We start from the raw sequence: 21,127 nt of genomic DNA, 5'->3' as shown, positions 1-21,127 counted from the left end.
TATAACTTCTTCTCCCTCAAAGTCTGGAGCACAATCCTCAAATGCTGCTCATGATCCTCCCGATTGCGGGAGTGCACCAAGATGTCGTCAATAAACCCAATGACGAATGAATTAAGATATGGCTAAAATACACTATTCATCAGGTACATAAATGCTGCTGGGGCATTTGTTAGCCCAAATGATATCACAAGGAACTCGTAATGACCATATCGAGTCATAAATGCAGTCTTTGGGATATCCTGATCTCGAATCTTCAGATGATGATACCGGACCGCAAATCAATTTGAGAATACTCTGGCACCTTGTAGCTGATGAAATAAGTCATCAATACGCGGCAATGGGTGAATGTTCTTCACTGTAACCTTGTTCAACGACCGATAGTCAATACTCATGCGCATAGAACCATCCTTCTTCTTCACAAACAAAATCGGAACACCCCAAGGCGACATACTAGGCTAAATGAAACCCTTATAAAGCAACTATTACAACTACTTCTTTAACTCTTTCAACTCCACTAGGGCCATATGATATGGGGGAATATAGATGGGCTAAGTGCCCAATAATAAGTCAATCCCAAAATTGATATCCCTATTGGGCGGCATGCCAAAAGATTTGCTAGAAATACATTTGGATAGTCTTTCACTATCGGATATGACTCGACGGTAGGAGTATCAACACTGACATCGCTCAAAAAGGCTAGGTATGCATCACACCTCTTCTAAACCATCCATTGTGCCTTAAGGAAGGACACCACCCTGCTAGGAACATAATTCAAAGTACCCCTCCACTCCAACCGCGGTAATCTTGGCATAGCCAATGTCATAATCTTGCCGTGAAATTCTAGAATAGCATGATAGGGCGACAACCAGTACATGCCCAAGATAACATCGAAGTCTACCATACTGAGAAATAATACATCAACCCTGGTTTAGAAACCACCAATAACCTTTAAACACGATCAAAACATACGGTCAACAATAATAGAATCTCCCATAAGCGTGGACACATAAACAGGAGAACCCAAAGAATCACGAGATATACACAAACACGAAGCAAAGTAAGATGATACATATGAGTAAGTGGATCCTGGATCAAATAAGAGATGCATCTCTATGACAAAACAAAATAATACTTATGATAACTGCATCTGATGCAACCCCCTTCGTTCTACTCGGAAAAGCATAACATCTGGCATGGCCTCCCCCTCTAGGGCGACCCCTACCCACCTGACCTCTACCCCTGGCTAGCTGTGCAGGTGGAGCGAAAACTGGAGTAGTAACCATGACCTGAGAAGTTTAGGGACCCTGTGGAATTCGTGGAGCCTGAGTAGTTAGTGGAGGTGCACCCCTCTTGAGTCTGGACAGTCTTTCACGTATAACGAGTATCGCCACACTCAAAACAAGCTCTCGGAGGATATGGATGCTAAAACTGGCTTGAGCCTGGTCAGCTGGACTGACCGCTGAAAGCACCCTATGTAGGAGGTGCACTAGACAGTGGCGGTGTATAATGGGCAACCTGAGACTAGGAAGATGTCGGAGTACCATTAGAAGCTAGAAGTGCTGAATAAACTGGATGGCTTACATAGCCTTTACCATGATGGGCTGCAACTGGGGAACGTGAACCACTATATCTACCAGAATCTCGAGGCCTTTTGGCCTCCCTGTCCTCTCTCTCATAGCCCCGCATACTCTCCAGTCTCCATGCAATCTCTACGACCTGCTGATATGGCGTATCTGTCTCCAACTCTCGAGTTATGATGAATCTAATACCATAATTGGTCCCCTCGACAAATCGACAAACTTGCTCTCTGACTGTGGAAACCAAGGCAGGTGAATGTCTTGACAACTCACTGAATCTGACAACATACTCTGACACAGTCATAGTATCCTAGCGCAACTGCTTAAGCTCCACACACCAGCATCTCAAATGCTCTGGGGAACAAATTTTCTTAAGAACATCTCCAAAAACTAAGCCCATGTGAGTGAAGCTACATCGGTTAGGCTACCCTCCTCATAAGCCCGCCACCATTGATACGCTGGTCGTAACAGCTGGAATGTATTAAAAGCAACCCCGCTTGTCTCCACAATATCCATGGTATGGAGAATACAGTGGCACTCTCTAGAGAAACCTATGCATGCTCTGTATCTAGGCCGCTGAAGGTAGGAGGATGGTACATCTTGTACCTCTCAAGTCTAAGCTCCTCCTCCTCAAATGCTACTGCCCTAACCTCGGGTTGAATTGGAACAATTGGCTGCACTGATATAACCTCTGGGACCTGATCAACATGGACCCGCTACTCTAGAGTGCGGACTGCGGGAGTCTAATGTCACACCCCAACCTGGGGGAGCGCAACCGGCGCTCAATCGAGGTGCCTCGATTAAGCAACCTTGCCCATTTAACGATATAAGAATCAATACAAGTGATAGACATGAGAAGAGTCAAGTGTTCCACATTTTTTTCTATTACTCAACGGATATTTATTTATGATTTCCAAAATATTACAAGTTTATAGATATGAAAAACATGTTTGCCAAATAGCAGCACATACTAGCTTAATTCCCAATATCAAGCACCACCCACAACCTATATACGGAGCCTCTAAATATGACAGAAGAGTAGAATGGAAGTGCTGGAAACAAGGCTCGGCTATACCTCAAAGCACAAAATACAATGTCAAGTGACATAAAGCCCGGAACAGAGTAGGTGTCACGCCCCAACCTCGGGAGGCGCGACCGGCGCTCAATTGAGTGAAACCAACTGAGCAAGTCTTACCATACACTTCCTACCCACCTCAATATGAATAAAGAAACAATACTTTTGTTTATCCATTTAGACGGGGAAAGACATCACATTCTACATTGATAGTTCATTTTAAACACCACATTAAATCCTAGATAAGATAGTTTCCAAGATCCCCATAGATTTACAATTTATAGGCAACATAAGTTTTGAATTACAACATGGTTCGTAGACCCATCCAACCCCCGTACATAACCCGCACATATGTCTACAGAGCCTCTAGGATACAAAAGATGAGTTTGACAATGCCGGCAACAAGGCCCCGACTATACCTCAGAAGTGAAAGTCCACAATACAAAGATATACAATATAGCCCCTTGAAAGAGAAAGGGGCTCACCAAGATCTTGAGAAGAGGGATGCTTCGCTACACATGACCGGCACTATCCACTATGGATCCACCTACATTCATTTAAAAAAATGTAGCGCCCCCGGCAAAAGGGACGTTAGTACAATGGAATAGTACTAGTATGTATAACTAAACACCATCAAATTAGAAAGAACTTTCATACACAAATAAGGAAATCACAGGTATCACTCCAAAGCTTTAAACGATCACAACATTATCAACATGAAAGAATTACACAACCTTCACATCATGTTTCCATAGCCTTTAGTTGGGCATTTCATACTGTTCCACATCGGTCACATTACCACCTCTATATTGAGCGGAGTCCGATCTTGACCCGATCGGCTAGGCCATCTCCCAGAGACATTACCAATATTCTATTCACACTTTCCAGTTTCAATCATCAATGCATAGCCGCCATGTGTATATGTTATGGCATCCGATCACGGCCCGATTGGCTAGGCCGCCTTACCGAGGTGTTACCATTTTCCATTATTCATCTCACTCCAATCTTTGGTTACACATGTATTAGTTTACCGCACTTGGGGCCACAATTTTCACATTACACAATTCATGTTTCACATTGTTCCCATTTTCAACATTAGGTTTGTAATTCAAGAGAGTATAGCACACAAGAGCAAATAAGGTTGTAGGCGTAGATGAGACTTCATGTAAATGGCACAACAACGCACTTCAATTTCAATCTAAGGTCTAAGCATTTCGATACATGATTCATAGTCCTTGCACCTTTTCAAATCATCAAGAATAACACGTTGATCAATTTGAGACACAGTTTCCACGCATATAAGGTTGCAACACCAAGTCAAGTGAAATAGCAATTAATACAACAATTCAATTTAATCTTACCGTACTCACACAACCAACGATGAAGCTCAATTTTTAAAAAATGGGGTTTTAGCCATACATACCTCAATAAAGCTTTCCTTATTCCTTACAAAATTCCGGAATTTTTAGCACCTCGATCTATTGTGTAAGAATTACAAATTAAACCGAGAATTAGAGACGAGATTGAGATTCTAGCTTGTTTTGAGCATACTATCAAATACTAAAGGTGCATTGTGATCTTAGGCCCTTTTGAGAGAAATTTCTATCATTTTATACCCTAATTACTTTCTTTTTAGTTCACTACCTCCCAATATTCTATGGTGTGATATGCATGCAAGAAATTCATTCTTATACCCATGAATTACTTCACTAGTGATCCCTTATTGCTAAGCATAGGAATAAGAGCTGAGGTAATGAAGTTTTACCTCTTGGGATGAAGATTTAGGTGCCCTCACTTGATTATCTTCAAAGATTTGGCAAGGTTTCATGGAGTAATTTGATGGGAATCACTTCCCTCTCTAAGATCCTCTCTCTCTCTCTCTCTGTAAAAGCATCAGGAAATATGCTCAAAATGAGCTATAACACCGAATATATCGATAAGGGGTCGGGTTTAAAATTTAGAAAATTTGAGCCTCGAGTCAGGTCTGCGATCGCATTTGTGATCGCAAAGTGGAAATACGGCCCGCAGAATGCACAAAAAAAGTGCTCCCAAAATCTGAACATTCTGTCTGGGTATGCGATAGAAATGCGGTTCGCATACCCGTTCTGCGGTCGCATAATGCACCGCAGAACTGCTCCTTACAAAATCCCAAGGAAATTATGCGACGATTATGCAATCCGCATATCGGTTATGTGATCGCATAATGGACCGCATATTTAACCTCAAATTTGACTAACACACTGACTCACTTTGCGGTGACTATGCCCCCTATGTAGTCTGTATACCTGATATGCGACCGCATTCTCGACCGCAAAATCGCACTTCTCTGGAAAATATTATTTCTTGACTTTTTAATGCACTGTTCAATCCAAAGAGGTCCAAACCGCGGTGAGCAAGCTCGCCACGAAGAATTTTTATGAATCCTAACACATGCTCCTAACTTGGCACCACGGGATTTGGGGTTCTAAGTAGGAAATTCACGGGGCCTTACAATAGGGCTCACAAAAACCTGCTGAGTTGAGAGTAACTGCTAATGAGGACCAAAACCCTCCGCTGATGAACCAAATTGAAGATGCAACACCCTCGGCAAAAGGGGCATTAGTACATATAGAATAGTACTAGTATGTAAAGCTAAATGTCCTCTTTCGAAATAAATATAAGAAATAGAAAACCATGGAAACAACAACAACAACCAATGATATCCAAATGCCAAATTAAAACAAAACAATTTCCAAAAATCTAAAAGTTATATTATTTTTGGTTGGGAGATCATTAGCACTAATATGCCACTGTGATTTTGTACGGAGTCCGATCATGGCCCGATCAGCTAGGCTGTCTCATCCCAAGACATTCAATCTACACAAAGCGGCCCTGCCACTTCACCCTAATATGTGCGGGTGGAGGTGTGATCATAATATTACCATCTTTACACAAAGCGGCACTGCCACCTCACCCCAATATGTGTGGGTGGAGGTATTTTCACAATCACAATCTCTACACAAAGCGGCCCTGTCGCCTCACCCCAATGTATGTGGGTGGAGGTGTATTCACAATCACAATCTCTACACAAAGTAGTCATGCCGCTTCACCCCATTGTATGTGGGTGGAGGTGTATTCACAATCAGAATCTCTATACAAAGCGGCCCTGCCGCCTCACCCCAATGTATGCGGGTGGAGGTGTATTCACAATCACAATCTCTACACAAAGTGGCCCTGCCGCCTCACCCCAAGTGTGTAGTGGAGGTGTATTCACAATCACAATCTCTACACAAAGCGATTCTGCCGCCTCACCCCAATGTGTGCGGGTGGAGGTGTATTCCGAGGTTAGGTTATGTCAACCTACCCTTCCTTGGTGACTAAATATACTCCCAAAAACATTTTTTTTGTCTTTGCATACAAAAGGAAACAAAATTCAAATACATATACCTAATAACCTTTTACACCATTTATATAATTTTATTTATACTTCCAAGCACATTGATTTCTGCACTTTCAGGGATCATCATCTCAACAGCAACATATAGAATATTCCGGAACCATAACTTCAAACTCATTAATAATGGAAACTTTAAATACAATAGGTTTTTCGCAAAGAATGGGGCAAACTAACCAGCAATAGAAACACACGTTAAAATCATAAATGAGCAATACACCATTTATTTTTGAAATGCTTTTCCCAAAAGGGCAATACACAATTTCAACCCTTGAGTAGGCAAGAACATGACTCACATTGGAATTACATATAAAGGAGAGCATAGTTGTTTATAATTGAAACACGAATGCAACTCAAGTGCTCTAGTTACAACAACCATGGCCACATTTTATACCTCACTCTTATTTCTTCCACTTCCGAACCTAGGCATAGTTTATCAACAACAAGGACACTTGGAAATCGAGATTTGATATGTATATGAACAATAAGAGTCATAGCACATTGATTTTCCTTCCACAATTTGGCATAATGACTTGCTATAAAAACATGATTGAAATCATAATATTCCGACACATTGATCACGTTTGAATACATTCCCGTAGGAGAGCACAATACGATAGGAGCATTCGGTACACATTTCTAGTACATATCTTTCAACACAAGCTTGTCCGGGGTAGTCAAATTTTATAAGGAATAACTTGGAACATGGAAATTAGGAACTTGAGCCAACCACACTTGAAACCTATGGGGACATCATGGAATTCGATATAAAAATAGAAGTTTATCCAACATACCTTGTTTGAGCTTTCCTTTAGTTCTACAACGTCCCAACACGTCTAGCAATATCAATCTATAGAAAGATAACGAAAATCAGACAATAATTAGAGGGATTCTCATGGTGTAATTCTTTCAAGAATTTTGTCAAACACCTATCATGCAAAATGGACTACAAGGCTCTACAATGGTAATTCCTTCCCCCCTCAACCAATTTCAACAAGAGACTATCTAAAATAGTTTATTAACCCCACATACTACAACATTTTGTCATATGCATGGCCTATTTCTAGTCCCACAATATACTTGATCTCATAACCTCTTGCATGACAACCTAGGAGTAGGACTTACCCGGATAGATGATGGTTTAGTGAGTAGCTTCAATGATTCTTGAAGATTAGTGCAAGAATGTATGATTAGTGTGCTAGGTCTCCTCCTTCTCTCTCTAAAATAGTCTTCTCTTTAAATTCACCCGACATTCATTTCAAATGAGCCCCAAAGGCTATTTATAAAAATGGGACCGGGTTATAAAAATAGGAAAATGGACCCTTCGAACTCAAGTCTGCGATCGCAAAATGGACCGCATAACATATATGCAGCCCGCAAAATGGGCCACGAAAAAGATGCCAAGAACTGGGTTGGTTTGGACCAGTCTGCTATAGGTCTACAATCCGCAGACAACTTATGCGACTGTAGAATGGACCGCAGAATCACCCAATAAAATTCTTCATACAAAATCCATGATGGAAGTGCTGACCGCAAAACAACTATGCGATCGCATAATGGATCGCATAACAAACTTCAAAATTAAACAAATTCTTTGCTCAACTCTGCGATGATTATGCGGCCTAAATAATGGATCTGCGGTCGTGAATCTGACCGCATAATTGCCTTCTTTTGCTAAAAATTTCACCAACTTCTTCAATGCATTCTATAACCCAAAAAGTCCTTACCACCTCCTTACACAGCACCACTAAACTTGATTTCCTTGGTGAAATTATACGGGCCTTATATCCTCCCCTCTTAGGATCATGCATCCTCAAATGAGTGGTAGAGTCCTCCCAAAACATCCAACATAATTCGTCTCTTCTTTCACACATCTCAAGCCTCTAAATTTGACTAACTCGCAAATTCTTCAGAAATTTCAGCAGAGCCTCCCCGGTAATTGGGCCTATCCACCTGCTAAAGAACCACTAAAACTACCCTAACAACACATCCACAACTCATCAAAGCATCACAATATGTATCAACAACACTAATCTCAGCATTACAGGTGTTATATTATCAAAAATGGTACCTGGACATGAACTGCACATATTTAAATCATAACACATAGTAAGTACCTTCCAACCACAGCCATTTGGCTATACAAACAATTGAGAATATTTTCTTTCCACAACACTCTCAGCCTTCGAGGTGACCTCCTCGACTCACAGACTTCGCCATAGCATATTAACGGAGGCAATCTCAACTCTCGGACTTATCTAACAAGGATGACAATTAGGTACCTCTCATAAGCCAATTACCCATTAACCTTACCTTCAATAGCTTCTACCGAAGTGGCTGACAAAGGATTTCCAGCTAACTTCTGGAACCTAGATACATGATGCATCAGGTGCATGAAGGACAATGATGGGGGACATCATACGCATAGCTCGGTCTATTTCCATCAAGATTCTATAAGGCCCAATGTGTACCATACCTACTTTACCTTTATTAACAATTCACATAATATCTTTATAGAGAAAGTCTTGAGAATAACCTATTCACTTTATTCAATTCTAAATCTCTATGTCGAACACTCGAATGAAACTTTTGGCAACCTTCAACAATTATTCTATGATGTACTAGAATGAATATGACCACAGATTTTCTGTCCAATATGTTCAATCATGGAATGATGCTCCTTTTTTGACATGTTTAAACCTACAACTCTCGATAAATTTACTAAAAATAGGAACAACGAGGTTCGAGATTGGGCTAGAATTATTCAAGAATCCATCAATGTGCTGAGCGGGGCATTTCGGGAAGTCATATACTAAGAGATATGAAGATTACTACCAATAACACTGACATGGTTAATCATTGTGATGATATCATTGGTTAGAAAGGTTCTAATGGGTAATATGATGCTCCATGGAGAAAGACAAATAACTCTGATCCACCCATAGATATGGAACATTAAGGATAGTAAACTCTCCACACATGACATTAACATAGTCAATGATTCTAGAAGCCGAGTTTTTAAAGATAACGAAACCCAGTGAGACACTATAAAATAATCATGGAAGGTTTGTGAATGTTCATAACGAGTTTTCCATGCATTTTATGACCTGAAAAGTACCCGGATGCTAATGAAGGATGGACATGAGAAGCAGACATGATGCTATGATGACCCCAAGAGTGCATCTGGTCTTGACGGAGAGCCTATTAAGGATCCTTATGAGAAAGGAAATGTTACAGAGAAATATGGAAGGGCGTGATCTCTCATGGTTATCCAACGAGTAACGGGAAACTAACACAATGAATTTACTAACAAAGGAACACAGTCGGAACATGTAGTAGAGGTACAAAGAGAAAATGAACATTTGTTATGATCTAAACACGTTTCTGCTATAACAACTCTCAAGATGCGGTACCCGGCCACATCATGAGATGCTACAATTCTAGGAACACGATGGGTTACTCATGTGAGCATGTGATTTTTGCCTTATATGAAATACTCCTATAAAATCAAAGAAAATAGATTTTTTCCAATTATTTGCCATTTTATAGGATTTTTTGTAGGATTTTATTAATTGTTTGCATTTTTTGTGCACGTTTAATTTTTTGTTAAAAATCATAAAAAATGTCAAAAATACCATGCATTGCATTTATATTTTTGTTTTTATATTTTTAGGATTAAATAATTAATTAATTACTTTATTAAAAATGAAAATCACAAAAATGGCTCATTTTTACATTTTTTACCTTTTAATTTTTAGATTAGTGATTTTTCTCTTTTAATTTAGGATAAAGTAATTGTTATAAATTTTATAATTAGATAATTAGATTAAATTTATAATTTAGATTAATTTAGGAATTTAATTCAGAAAAAGAAAAAAAAAGAAAAAGAAAAAGGAAATAAAAAGGGTAATTGAAGAAAGGAGTTTTGATCTGAATTTGGGCTAATTCTTATACCAAATTGGCACAATTCCCCCCCTCCCAAATCAATCCAGACCCAAGCCCAATCCCTTCAAACCCGGTCCAATTTCCCTTAATCAAAATGACGTAGTTGCACTTCAAAACTATGCCGTTTTGACTCCTTTACCCCATTAAACAACCAAACCCCCTGGCTTCATGATTCAATCATTCTAATCTAAACCTAATTCTCGTCTCTCTTAGAGACTACCGTCCACTCCACCGTTCCTTCGCCGCTCGAAAATCGTCTCATGGCGGCGGGCCACCTCCAAAAGCCCTCAAATTTCAACCACACAACCTCCGTCACCCCCTCATTTATATCCTGCAAATGATTTCTTGACCTGGTCCTCAATCCATGATGAAACCCACATGAATTTATCAGTTTTTCAACAAAGGAAGTCGTTTTAATGTTGAGATTGTCCTATCTCACAGATTGGCCGGACTTCGGGTAAATGATCGTTGAATGATTCAATTTCTTCGAACCTCTACCTCATCTTCTCTTTGACATGTGTTGAGAATTGTTGCATGAAGCACTAGCTGTGGAAAAGAATCTAGCCAGTGTTCATGTTGCAATTCTCACCATTTGGCCGAGATTCTTGCCTGCCGGATTTTGAGTTGATTCATCACTATTTCTCATGGATATCGAAGCTTTGTTTGATTCAATTGGTATACCTCTCCCACTATTTTCATAACCCTTCATGTGCTAATAATTTTTGTCTAAAAGATGTTTTTGTTTGGTTCATGATTGATTCATCAATGGTAATATCTCAATAATTAGATTTAATTGCATTTGTTAATGTATTAGTCTTTCTGAATGCATCGTTAATCTATTTTTTCGGTTAGTCAGAATTTTGTTTACATAAGTCTTCATAGAGTTGTTTTTTTTTGGGGTGGGTTCAGATTTGGGTCTATTAGTGCAAAAGCCCAACTAAAATATTGGGCATGTGGTTTAAGTGACCCAGAGGTCTAATATCACTTAGGGTAAATGTCATAACAATAAAATAGAGGGTAATTACAAGGGTATTAAGGGTTCAAATTGGTGGGGATTGAGGGAATCTTATAGGAAGCTTCTAGATAAAAGCTGACAAGGATCATTTAGAGAAAAAGAGGGGGGAAATTTTGGGACAGGGATGTAAGTTGATTAAATCAAAAGTTTAAAGGGTACTTTTGAATGATAAAAATAAAAATTGGTTTCCCTAAATCCCCTCTATAAAAAGATCCTTTTGCCAATGATTAGGGCATAGAAAAAAGAGTGGAAAAGGAAAAACGACTGAAAACAAATCTTTCCTAAAGTGTTTTTAAGAAATTTTGAGCTTTCTATTGTTCTGGAGGTCTTTTTACTGGGTTTCAGAAGTTGGAGCAGAAATTTGAGGTTTATTCATTGCTGGTTTTTGCTAAGCTGAGCTAGGAACTGCAGATTTCTTTGTTTCTTTTAGCTGTTTTTCCTTTTGCTAGGTATATTTTCTAAACACTTGTATGCCTTGCTGAGTTGCCTTGAATGAAATGTTATTTTCCTTAAACATTCGAGCATAAATGAAGTTGGATTGTTTATGTTATACTCTTGCAATGTTGTTGAAATTTCCAGTCTGTTTAAAGTCTTATATCTGTTTTAGTTTTTTTTTTCATGTTTTGTTAATTTGTGCAATGGTTGGAGTGTTAAGACAATGGAAATGGTCTATTGATATCCAGTAGTTCATATAACATGCTATTTGAATGTCATACTATCTTTTCCTTTTCTTTTCATTCTTTCAAAAATGTTGCTATTCTTGTTCGATTTATGAGTAGCATGATGCATCAGTTATTAAATGTCTTTTGGTTTTAAGGTGGAAGTTGTTGTTTAGATCATGCAGACTTGGCAATAGTCTAAACAGGAGTTCTACTATAGTGTTCTGTATATGAAATATGTAGATTTGTGTTAATTTGAGGATGTAAAAGTTGTTTGCTATTGATTACCTGGCTGTAGTTTGCAGATCTGACCACTAGTTGGTTAGATTGGTAAGCTCCAAAGCTAAGGAAGGGATTTAAAGTCGATGGGAAAAGAGTTTTGAGCTGAAGATTTAATCAGATCATGCATTAGTTTAGTTGTTATTGTAAGTGATTTTTGTATACATTAGAAAGCATTAATTATTAAGAATTGTGATTGAAATTGCCAGAATTGTAAATGCCAGAATGTTTCAAGATATTCTGTAAAAGTAGTATGATTTTGTTTCTGAGAAAGTAGTCTCATTTTGGTTGTTTATGTAATTCGGTTCCGAAAAGTAGTATGATTTTGGTACTTGCTCATTGTGATGGGCCTAATCAAATTTTATTGCCAGCCCAATAAAGAATTTCAGCAAGGCAATGAGAGCCCAATATTTTCAGAAATAAGGCTATACATCTGACCCGTTTTCCTTGTAATCTAAAACTCATGATTGTTTCTTAAACTCAGACATAAAAGTTGATTGTATTTGGTTCTTCAATTTTTATCATGACTATTTGTGTTACTTCTTTTAATATTCAGATACACTCCTGCCCCCCAGTCAATTTCGCAATTTCAGACCCTTCCATGTAATCTCAAATTATAGACAAATAATTGAATCTTATGAACGATCACAGTTTGTTTAGACAAGTATAATCTTTTAAAATAAATTGAAGCGTGCCATCTGCAATTGAACTCCATAATTCATGGCCCTCACATTAATACCAACTAGTGTAGAAAACAATTTGAATATTCCGTACTTTGCTTTAGGCACACAATCAAATCATTACAACTATGGGTACGGCTCCCGTGGCGTGGTTGTGATACCAAATTTCAAATTAGTCTGCTTTTTTAAATATGAACATCCATAGTTTGCTTTAATTGAGTACAAATCTTCTAAAATAAATCGAGGCATGCCCTTTACAATCAAATCACTTAATCTATGTCCCTCACATTAGTATTATTAATAGAAAACATTCTTTGAACACTCCTAGTTTTCCTTAGGCACGTTTATAATAAAATCATCATAGCTATGGGTACGGTTCCCATGACGTAGTTGTGATACCTAATTATCAAATTTGGGGGTACATTTATGTGACCCAGCCACAACTTCTAATAACTTTAATAAATTAAACATGTTGTAGATCGTGGGTACGGTTCCCGTGACATGATTCGCAATGTGTATCAGACAAACAAGTGTACGATAATAGTAACTTGTTCCAGAATAATTCCATAAAATAATTAAAAAGCGGTTATAAAATTAAAAAATGTACAATAAGTTTAAAATGTGTAGTAAATCAGATAATATGCCAATTATTAATAGTTAAGCGACCGTGCTCGAACCACGGAACTCGGGAATGCCTAACACCTTCTCCCGGGTTAACAAAATTCCTTACCTAGAATTTCTGGTTTTGCAGACTTTTAAATAAAGTCAAAATTTCCTCGATTTGGGATTTAAAATAAATTGGTGACTTGGGACACCATAAAATTATCCCAAATGGCGACTCTGAAAATTAAATAAATAATTCCATTTCGAATAATGTCATTTTAATTGTAAAAACTCCCTTATATACCCCCTCGGGTGGTAAAAAGGAGGTGTGACAGCTCTGACAACTCTGCTAGGGATTGAACCTAGAATCTCTGATTTAGTGTTCAGGAATTCGAGCTTAGAATAACTGTTATACTTGGCTTTATTTATTATCTGATTTTTACATGTTTGGGCCTAATGCTAAATGCCACTTTTTACCGCTTTGATATTATTTGAACTGTATATAAACTGCTGCGAAACCCTTCTATTCTCATCTTCTGGGAAGTACACGCTGGCGTGACTTCTCTTCTGTTAGTGTCATGCCCTAAATTTGAACGAGGTTCGGACAAGTTGCAAAGCCGGATGATCTTTTGGTTACCGGTACGCTGCCTCCCTCGGCTCGATTTGTCCACTCGGGTAATTCAGGTCTAGAACAATACACCCAGGTTTTAAACCTAGAATAACTCAGCCTCATGCCGAATCCCTAGTAGGAACGCTTGTTTGCATCATGTGCATTTGACTTTGGGGACTCCCTCGGCACGCTTGTTTACGTGCTACTTGTACAATTATTTGCTTCGGTTTGCATGTTGACCGGTTTCTAGAATAGGGAGAAAAAAAAAAGAAATAAAAAAATTTGTGGTATGAGAGAGATAATTGCCCGTTTTAAAAACCTGGTGTCTAAAATATACCGAAACTCGGCCAAAATTTTGAAAAAAAAGAAAAGAGAAAGGAAAAAAAATAAAAAGAAGGGAAAATTGTTTCAAAAAAAATTCATGTTTTTCTGTTACGTCAAAACTGACCGAACTACGCGGGTTTGATTCTCACCGGACGTGAGATACGTAGGCAACCCTCATCAGGTCCAGCCACGCTTTTGCAAAAAATAACCCAAAAATTTCAAAAAAAATTAAAAATGATGTCTTTGTTGTCATAAATAAGGTGGGTGATGCCGCTTTTTGTCTAAATAGCCAAATGTCCCGAACGGGTGCCGGAAGGCCGTTTTTGCAAAAATAGCCACTGATGGTTTCTTTGCCAATTTTTGGCCACCTAGCAGGCATAGCCCTAAAATCTTCCCCTTTCGAAGTGCTGAAGGGCCGTATTTGCAAAAGTTGCCATGTTTCTTTTTTACCTTAGAATTTTGTAAAAATGACCCCTTTCATCAGTTTTAATAAATTCCACTTCGTTTTAAATCAATCACTTTAATCTAAATGTGCAGAATGAGCACGAGTCAAAATTTACCAATAACGGTTATGACCAAGATTCCGTTGGAACTACATATGTGGTGGGAGGACCTAGGTAATCAAGGACATGACAGGGTCAACCATTACTTGGGGGCGCTCACCGGATTACTAAAGATTAGGCCTAAGGGAGACACAATAAAAACACTGGTTACATTTTGGGACCCGGCTCACAATGTTCTGCATTTTTCGGACTTCGAACTCACACCTACTTTGGAGGAGATAGCGGGCTATGCTGGGAGTACCGAGGGTCTAAGATATAAATACCCGGTCGCTCCAAGGCCCGTCACCCCTCACAAGTTTCTGGATTTGTTAAAAATAAGTAGGCAGGTCCAGTATGCAGACTTGACAAGTGGGTTTTCCTCTCTATTCTTCATATACCAGCGGTACAGACATGTTAGAGGGTTTGACAATCCGGAAAGTGGAATCTGTAGCAAAGATAACCGGTCAATGTGGGAAGAGCATAGATGCTTCGCTTTCATAGTGGCATTCTTAGGTCTTCTAGTATTTCCCAGGAAGGATGGGAATATTGATCTGCGGGTAACTGGAGTCGTCAAAGTCTTGATTACCAATGCTAAGAGCACCCTCACCCCCATGATAGTATCTGAGATATTCCAATATCTCACGGATTGTAAGGCCGGGTCATATTTTTTCGAAGGATGCAATTTACTGTTACAAATGTGGATTATTGAGCATCTGTGTCATCGTCATCAATATATGAATTACAGATCTACAGAGAAAAGCTGTATTGAGGAGTTTGACACAAGGGTCTCAGGGTTCAAATTGCTAGAAGGGGTTAGAGATTGGATATCCCACTTTCGTTCCCTAACTGCAGGACAGATAGAGTGGGCATTGGGTTGGCTTCCGGCTGAAGAAATTGTGTACATGCCTGCCACTGGTCCTTATTTTCTCCTAATGGTCCTTCGAAGCATCCAGCCTTATGCCCCATACCGGGTTTTGAGACAGTTGGGAATATGTCAGGTAGTTACCCAAGATGTGGATCTTAGTGTTCATGCAATTGAGATCCGCTCTGATGGTCAATTTCATGAAGAAGTGGTTCATCACATTTGGAACGAGGGCCAGTATTTGACAGCAAACACCCGAGTACGTGACCTGGTTAGAGGCGAGGTCTTGCCTGGTTATCTTGCTTGTTATAGAAAGAAGTTCACTGCAAGGTTCAAACCTAAAAGGCCAACCAAAAGGCCTCACATCCAGGAATTTGTTGAAGCGTCACAAGAACAATGGGCCTGGTTGACCAAAGAAGATGAATATAGGGCCACCATAAGCAAGTTGCAAGGGCAAATTAGGGATCTTAAATTTGATAATGGTTTACAAGATGCTGCAAATGAGGGTGAAAAGAAGAAGTTGGTCCAAGAAAATGAAGTCCTCCGAGCCCAAATCCAAATAATGAAGATAGCTGCCGCGAATCCGGAAAGGAGCCAAATAGATGAAAGACTCATAAATGGTCTTAGGAGGAAAATATGTGAGTACGGGAATGATTTGAAAAAATCCGAAGGTAGTCTGGTAAGAGCCCATGCACAGTTGGCGAAGAACGCAGAGGGATGGGCAGAGTTTGTTTGGCAATTAGAAGGGAAATATGACAGAGAAGTCGCGAGCCTGAAGAAAAAGCAAACTACCCTCGAGAATGAAATGGCTAAACAAGCAAAGAACTTTAAGGCAAAGAGGGAACATTGTTATGAACTGATGTCTCGGCTAGAAGAGGACATGCAACAGTTGCAGGGGCAAAACCATCATGACACCCAAGTTCTGGAAGCTATGTCTCAACAAATCGGACGCTTGCTCCAAGAGAAAGGCATCATTAGGGAAAGGGTTAGAGAAATTGCTGACTATATCGTCATGAAATGCCATGAATGTGAGGACATGACTAGATCCACATTCTTCGCCGCAGTGATAACCTTTGTTCGCCAAATAATATGACCTGGACCGCCTCCAAGGAGATCTTGCACGTAGGCCCGTGGCGAGACCGACTGATGTCCTACGGGCCCTAGAGTAGTTTTAGAAGCACTTATGTATTCTTGATTTTCTTTTCGAGTCTGTATTTTAGCTTCCATTTCTAGAGTCTGTTCAAATCATTTTTTTTCAATTCTTAGAAAGGTATGATGGAGTCATTGTAATAAAAAAAATTAAGATTAATTAGAAGTTTTATTTTAATGAAAAATATTTTTGAAAAAAAACCCCAAAATTGTTTCTTTCTTTTATTTCTGCATTTATTCCTTGAATTACGTGATGATCTAATTCACGCGGTGTCATGATACATAGGCAATCCCCATCGGATCTAGTCATGGTTTTAAATAACTCAAATAAAAGATAAAATGACAAAAAGAGAAAATAAAAAAAAAGAGAAAAACAAGAAAGAGAGAGCAAAACAAGAAAAAGAGATAAAATAAGAAAAAGAGAGAAAACAAGGAAAAGAGAGAAACGAGAATAAGAATAAGAGAGAAAACAATGACAGAGTGCAAAGAAAAGAGAGCAAATAATGAAAAGCGCCGAAAGAAAATAAAGATCGGGGAGATAAAAAAAAGCCGGGATGAGCCACGCAACCGTTGCAATACATTAGAAACACATTTAACTGTATAGGTGTATCACATCCCCCAATGTGCTATTCCCTATGTGTTAATTGTGTCAAACTAACCGGTTTGTTGTGTCTGCTGTTGAGATCAGGTTCTATTTTTAAGGTGGTTGGTTTTGTGGTAACCTGGCTTCGCACCTTTACTTTACAAGATCAAGGGAAGTGTCGAAATGTCGTTAGAGAGTCATCTACCAATAATTCCCATCACAGAGGATAGCCCATTGTCGGTTATTCCAACGTCAGAGCCAGCAACTGCTGAAGAGAACAGAGCACTACGTCTCCGCATGTTGGAAATGTGGGACGCTTGGTCTAACGGTAGAGAGCCGCCTAGCGCAATACCTGGTTTTCCCGAGCTGTTTCCCAAGACAAGTGGAACCTCCAACATCCCTATAAATTACCCAAACATCCCACTTGGATACACCACCATGTCAGCCCACTTTGTCGGAATGCCTTCTGAGGTTCGCCCCCAGGCACTGATTTCGGGAGTGGCTTCTAACATATTTACTGCACCACCAACCTCAGCTACGGCACAACCAGCATTGCCCAGGCCAAGCTTCAAGTCATCATCCTTTACTTTCCAAATACTACCATTTCCATCAGACACGACTCATTTCACCACAAACTCCTACCCTCAACAACCTCAGTACGAGTTTACTGTGGGACAAGAGAGAACTGTAAAGAATCCCGAGCAATATGAGATCACTCGGAAAATGAAAAGCATAGAAGAAAGTCTCAAGGACATGCAAGGCCTGAGTGGTCAGAAAAATGTCTCCTATGCTGACTAGTGCATGTTCCCGCGTGTTCATCTGCCCATCAGTTTCAAGACTCCCAAGTTTGAAAAGTATGACAGACATGGGTACCCCATAGCTCACCTAAAGAGGTATTGCAATCAGTTGAGGGGAGCGGGCAGAAAAGAAGAGCTCCTAATGGCTTACTTCGGGGAGAGTCTAGTTGGAATTGCATCCGAATGGTATATGGGCCAAGACATATCCCGCTGGCACATATGGGATGACTTGGCCTGAGACTTTATTAGACAGTTCCAGTCCAACGTGGACATAGCTCCGGATAGAAACTCTTTGTCTAATTTCAAGAAAAAGTCTTCAGAGAGCTTCCGAGAGTACGCCGTCAAGTGGCGTGAGCAAGCTGCCAGGGTGAAACCCCCAATGGATGAGACTGAGATGGTCTGTCTTCCTGAAAGCTCAAGAGGATGATTACTTCCAAAACATGATGTCCTCTATGGACAAGCCTTTTGCGGAAGCCATAAAGATTGGGGAAATGGTAGAAATGGTTTGAAAATGGGTCGCATCCTGAGCCAGTTGGCTATAAGAGCTACTTCTCAAGTAATCCAGAGTGGGTTAGGGGGCGCGACAAACCGAAAAAAGAAAGAAGAAGTGGAAATGATGGCCTCAGATCTAAGAAACCCCTGTCAACCCCGAGGTTACTTCGGTTCCTCCTCAAACACCCCGCAATATTATTACCCTCACCAAGATGTGGCATACGCCATGACTCCTCATCCCCATGCAGTGATGAATGCCTAGCAATACGCTCGGCCACAAAAACAGTATAACCAGAACCGAGCTCCACCTCCCAGAAATAACCCTCCTCACCAAGCTCCATACAATCCCCGTCCTCCACAAAACAACTTTCCATATAACACCCGTGCCCGTGAGCCACCCAGAAAGAACAACTTCACACCCATTGGTGAGTCATATTCCAGCCTCTTCCCAAAGTTAGTCCAAATGGGTCTGTTGCAGCCCGTACCTCCAAACAAGCAAAATCCAGAGTCGCCCTCCTACTGACACGATACCTGATGTTCTTATCATTCGGGGGTAGAAGGGCACGACATTGAGGATTGTTAGACCCTAAAAGGATGGTTGAAAACCTGATAGAACAAAAATGGGTAGTTCTAAGGGATGAAGAGGTCCCCATTGTAACCAACAACCCATTACCAGCTCACAACAACGGGCCGGTTATTGGGATGATCTGTGAAGACAGAGAGTTTGACCCAGCTTTAAAAGCTATCATTACTATTGCCGCTATTGAAAAGAAGACCAAAATGGCAGCAAAGCAAGCTAAGGATGAGAAGAAAAACAATCCCATTCCTCAAAGCGTAGAAAAGGTTATGGAAACAAAGACCGGGGCAGTACCTCCTAAATATGCCATTCTATATGTTCTCAGGGCATCTAGGAAAGAACAGTTTTTGTTGAGTCCCCCCAAAAGGTTTGAGAAAAACAAGGTCACGCTTACGGTACCAAAGATGTACGTACCAAAGGGGATTTATGTGGCACGGGGGCCGGTAATTTCACCCAGGCTGACTGAGCCCATAGTTATGAGTTGCGCACCATAAAAGCCAATGAAGGATCCCACTGCCGTCCCCTGGAACTAAAACAAAGCAGTAGTGACGTACAAGAGAAAAGAAATCATAGGGGAAGTGAATGAAACAAACCCATCTGGGAAGTACCTCGATCTGGAAGAAGTGAACAATGCCAAACAGAAGCGTTTTCTGCTTAAAAAGCCAGTCAGTGCCGAAGAGGCAGAGGAATTCTTTCGAAAGATGAAAACTACGGACTACGATATAATTGACCAACTCCGAAAGTCTCCTTCCCAGTTCTCACTTTTGTCTCTACTCATAAGTTCGAGTGAACATCAGAAAGTGCTGATAAAAATCCTTAATGAGGCATATGTTCCGGTCGAGACCACTATTGAAAAATTGGAAAGAATGGCAGAATGATTTTTTAAAGTCAACCGGATCTCATTCAGCCGAAATGACTTACCTCCGAAAGGGTCTTCCTACAACAAAGCTCTTCATTTGGATGTTAAGTGTGAAGGATACTACGTGAAAAGAGTCATGTTAGATGGCGGATCTGGGGTTGACATCTGCCCTCTCTCAACTTTGCAAAGAATGGAAATTAGGACTAAGAGAATCAGGCCCAACAATGTTTGTGTACGTGCTTTTGATGGCGTCAAGAGAGACACAATAGGGGAGATCGATTTTATTCTAACCATCGGCCCTATGGATTTTGAAGTGACATTTCAGGTTTTGGACATAGACAATTCCTACAATATTTTTCAAGGAAGGCCTTGGATCCATGCGGCAGGGGCCGTACCTTCTACTCTCCACCATATAGTTAAGTTTGAGCATGAAGACCAAGAAATCGTGGTTCATGGAGAAGATGAGCACTCAATTTACAGGGACCCTCCAGTCCCATGTCTGGAGGCTAAAGAAGGTAGCGAGCATATAGTCTACCAAGCTTTTGAGATTGTGGTCGCAGACCAATGTGAGGAAGGAACCCCGTGTCCTCAACCCTTTTTGTCCAACGTATCAATCATGGTTGCTAGTGAGATGATCAGTCATGGCTCAAGCCCGGGAAAGGGCTTGGGGCATCTTTGTAAAGCATTACAGAGCCCATCACCTTGACTGACAGTGAGAACTTCTTTGGTGTCGGTTTCCAAGATACAGAAGCCGACGTGAAATAGGATAAAGAACGTAAGAACGATGGGTGGGTTCAACCTTAGCCGGTCCCACATCTTGCCAGAACTTTTGTTAAACCAAGGTACATAGAGAAAGAAGATGAGGCCTTCACGGATGAAGAAATTGAGGACATATGTGGGGCAATGAGACAAATGTTATATGAGGCTCATATGGTCCAGCGGTTGAAGGCTCAAGCACTGCTGAAGTGCAGTATATAGGGCCCAATGCCAAGCTTCAAAATTGGAAGACTACTCCATTCCCAGTCAGGCAGGAATCCCGGTAGTTTAGTTTTGCCATCTTTTCTGC

The sequence above is a fragment of the Nicotiana sylvestris genome, chromosome 9 (genome assembly GCF_000393655.2).
Source record: "Nicotiana sylvestris chromosome 9, ASM39365v2, whole genome shotgun sequence".
Taxonomy (NCBI): Eukaryota; Viridiplantae; Streptophyta; class Magnoliopsida; order Solanales; family Solanaceae; genus Nicotiana; species Nicotiana sylvestris.
Note: the sequence above shows the minus strand (reverse complement) of the source record.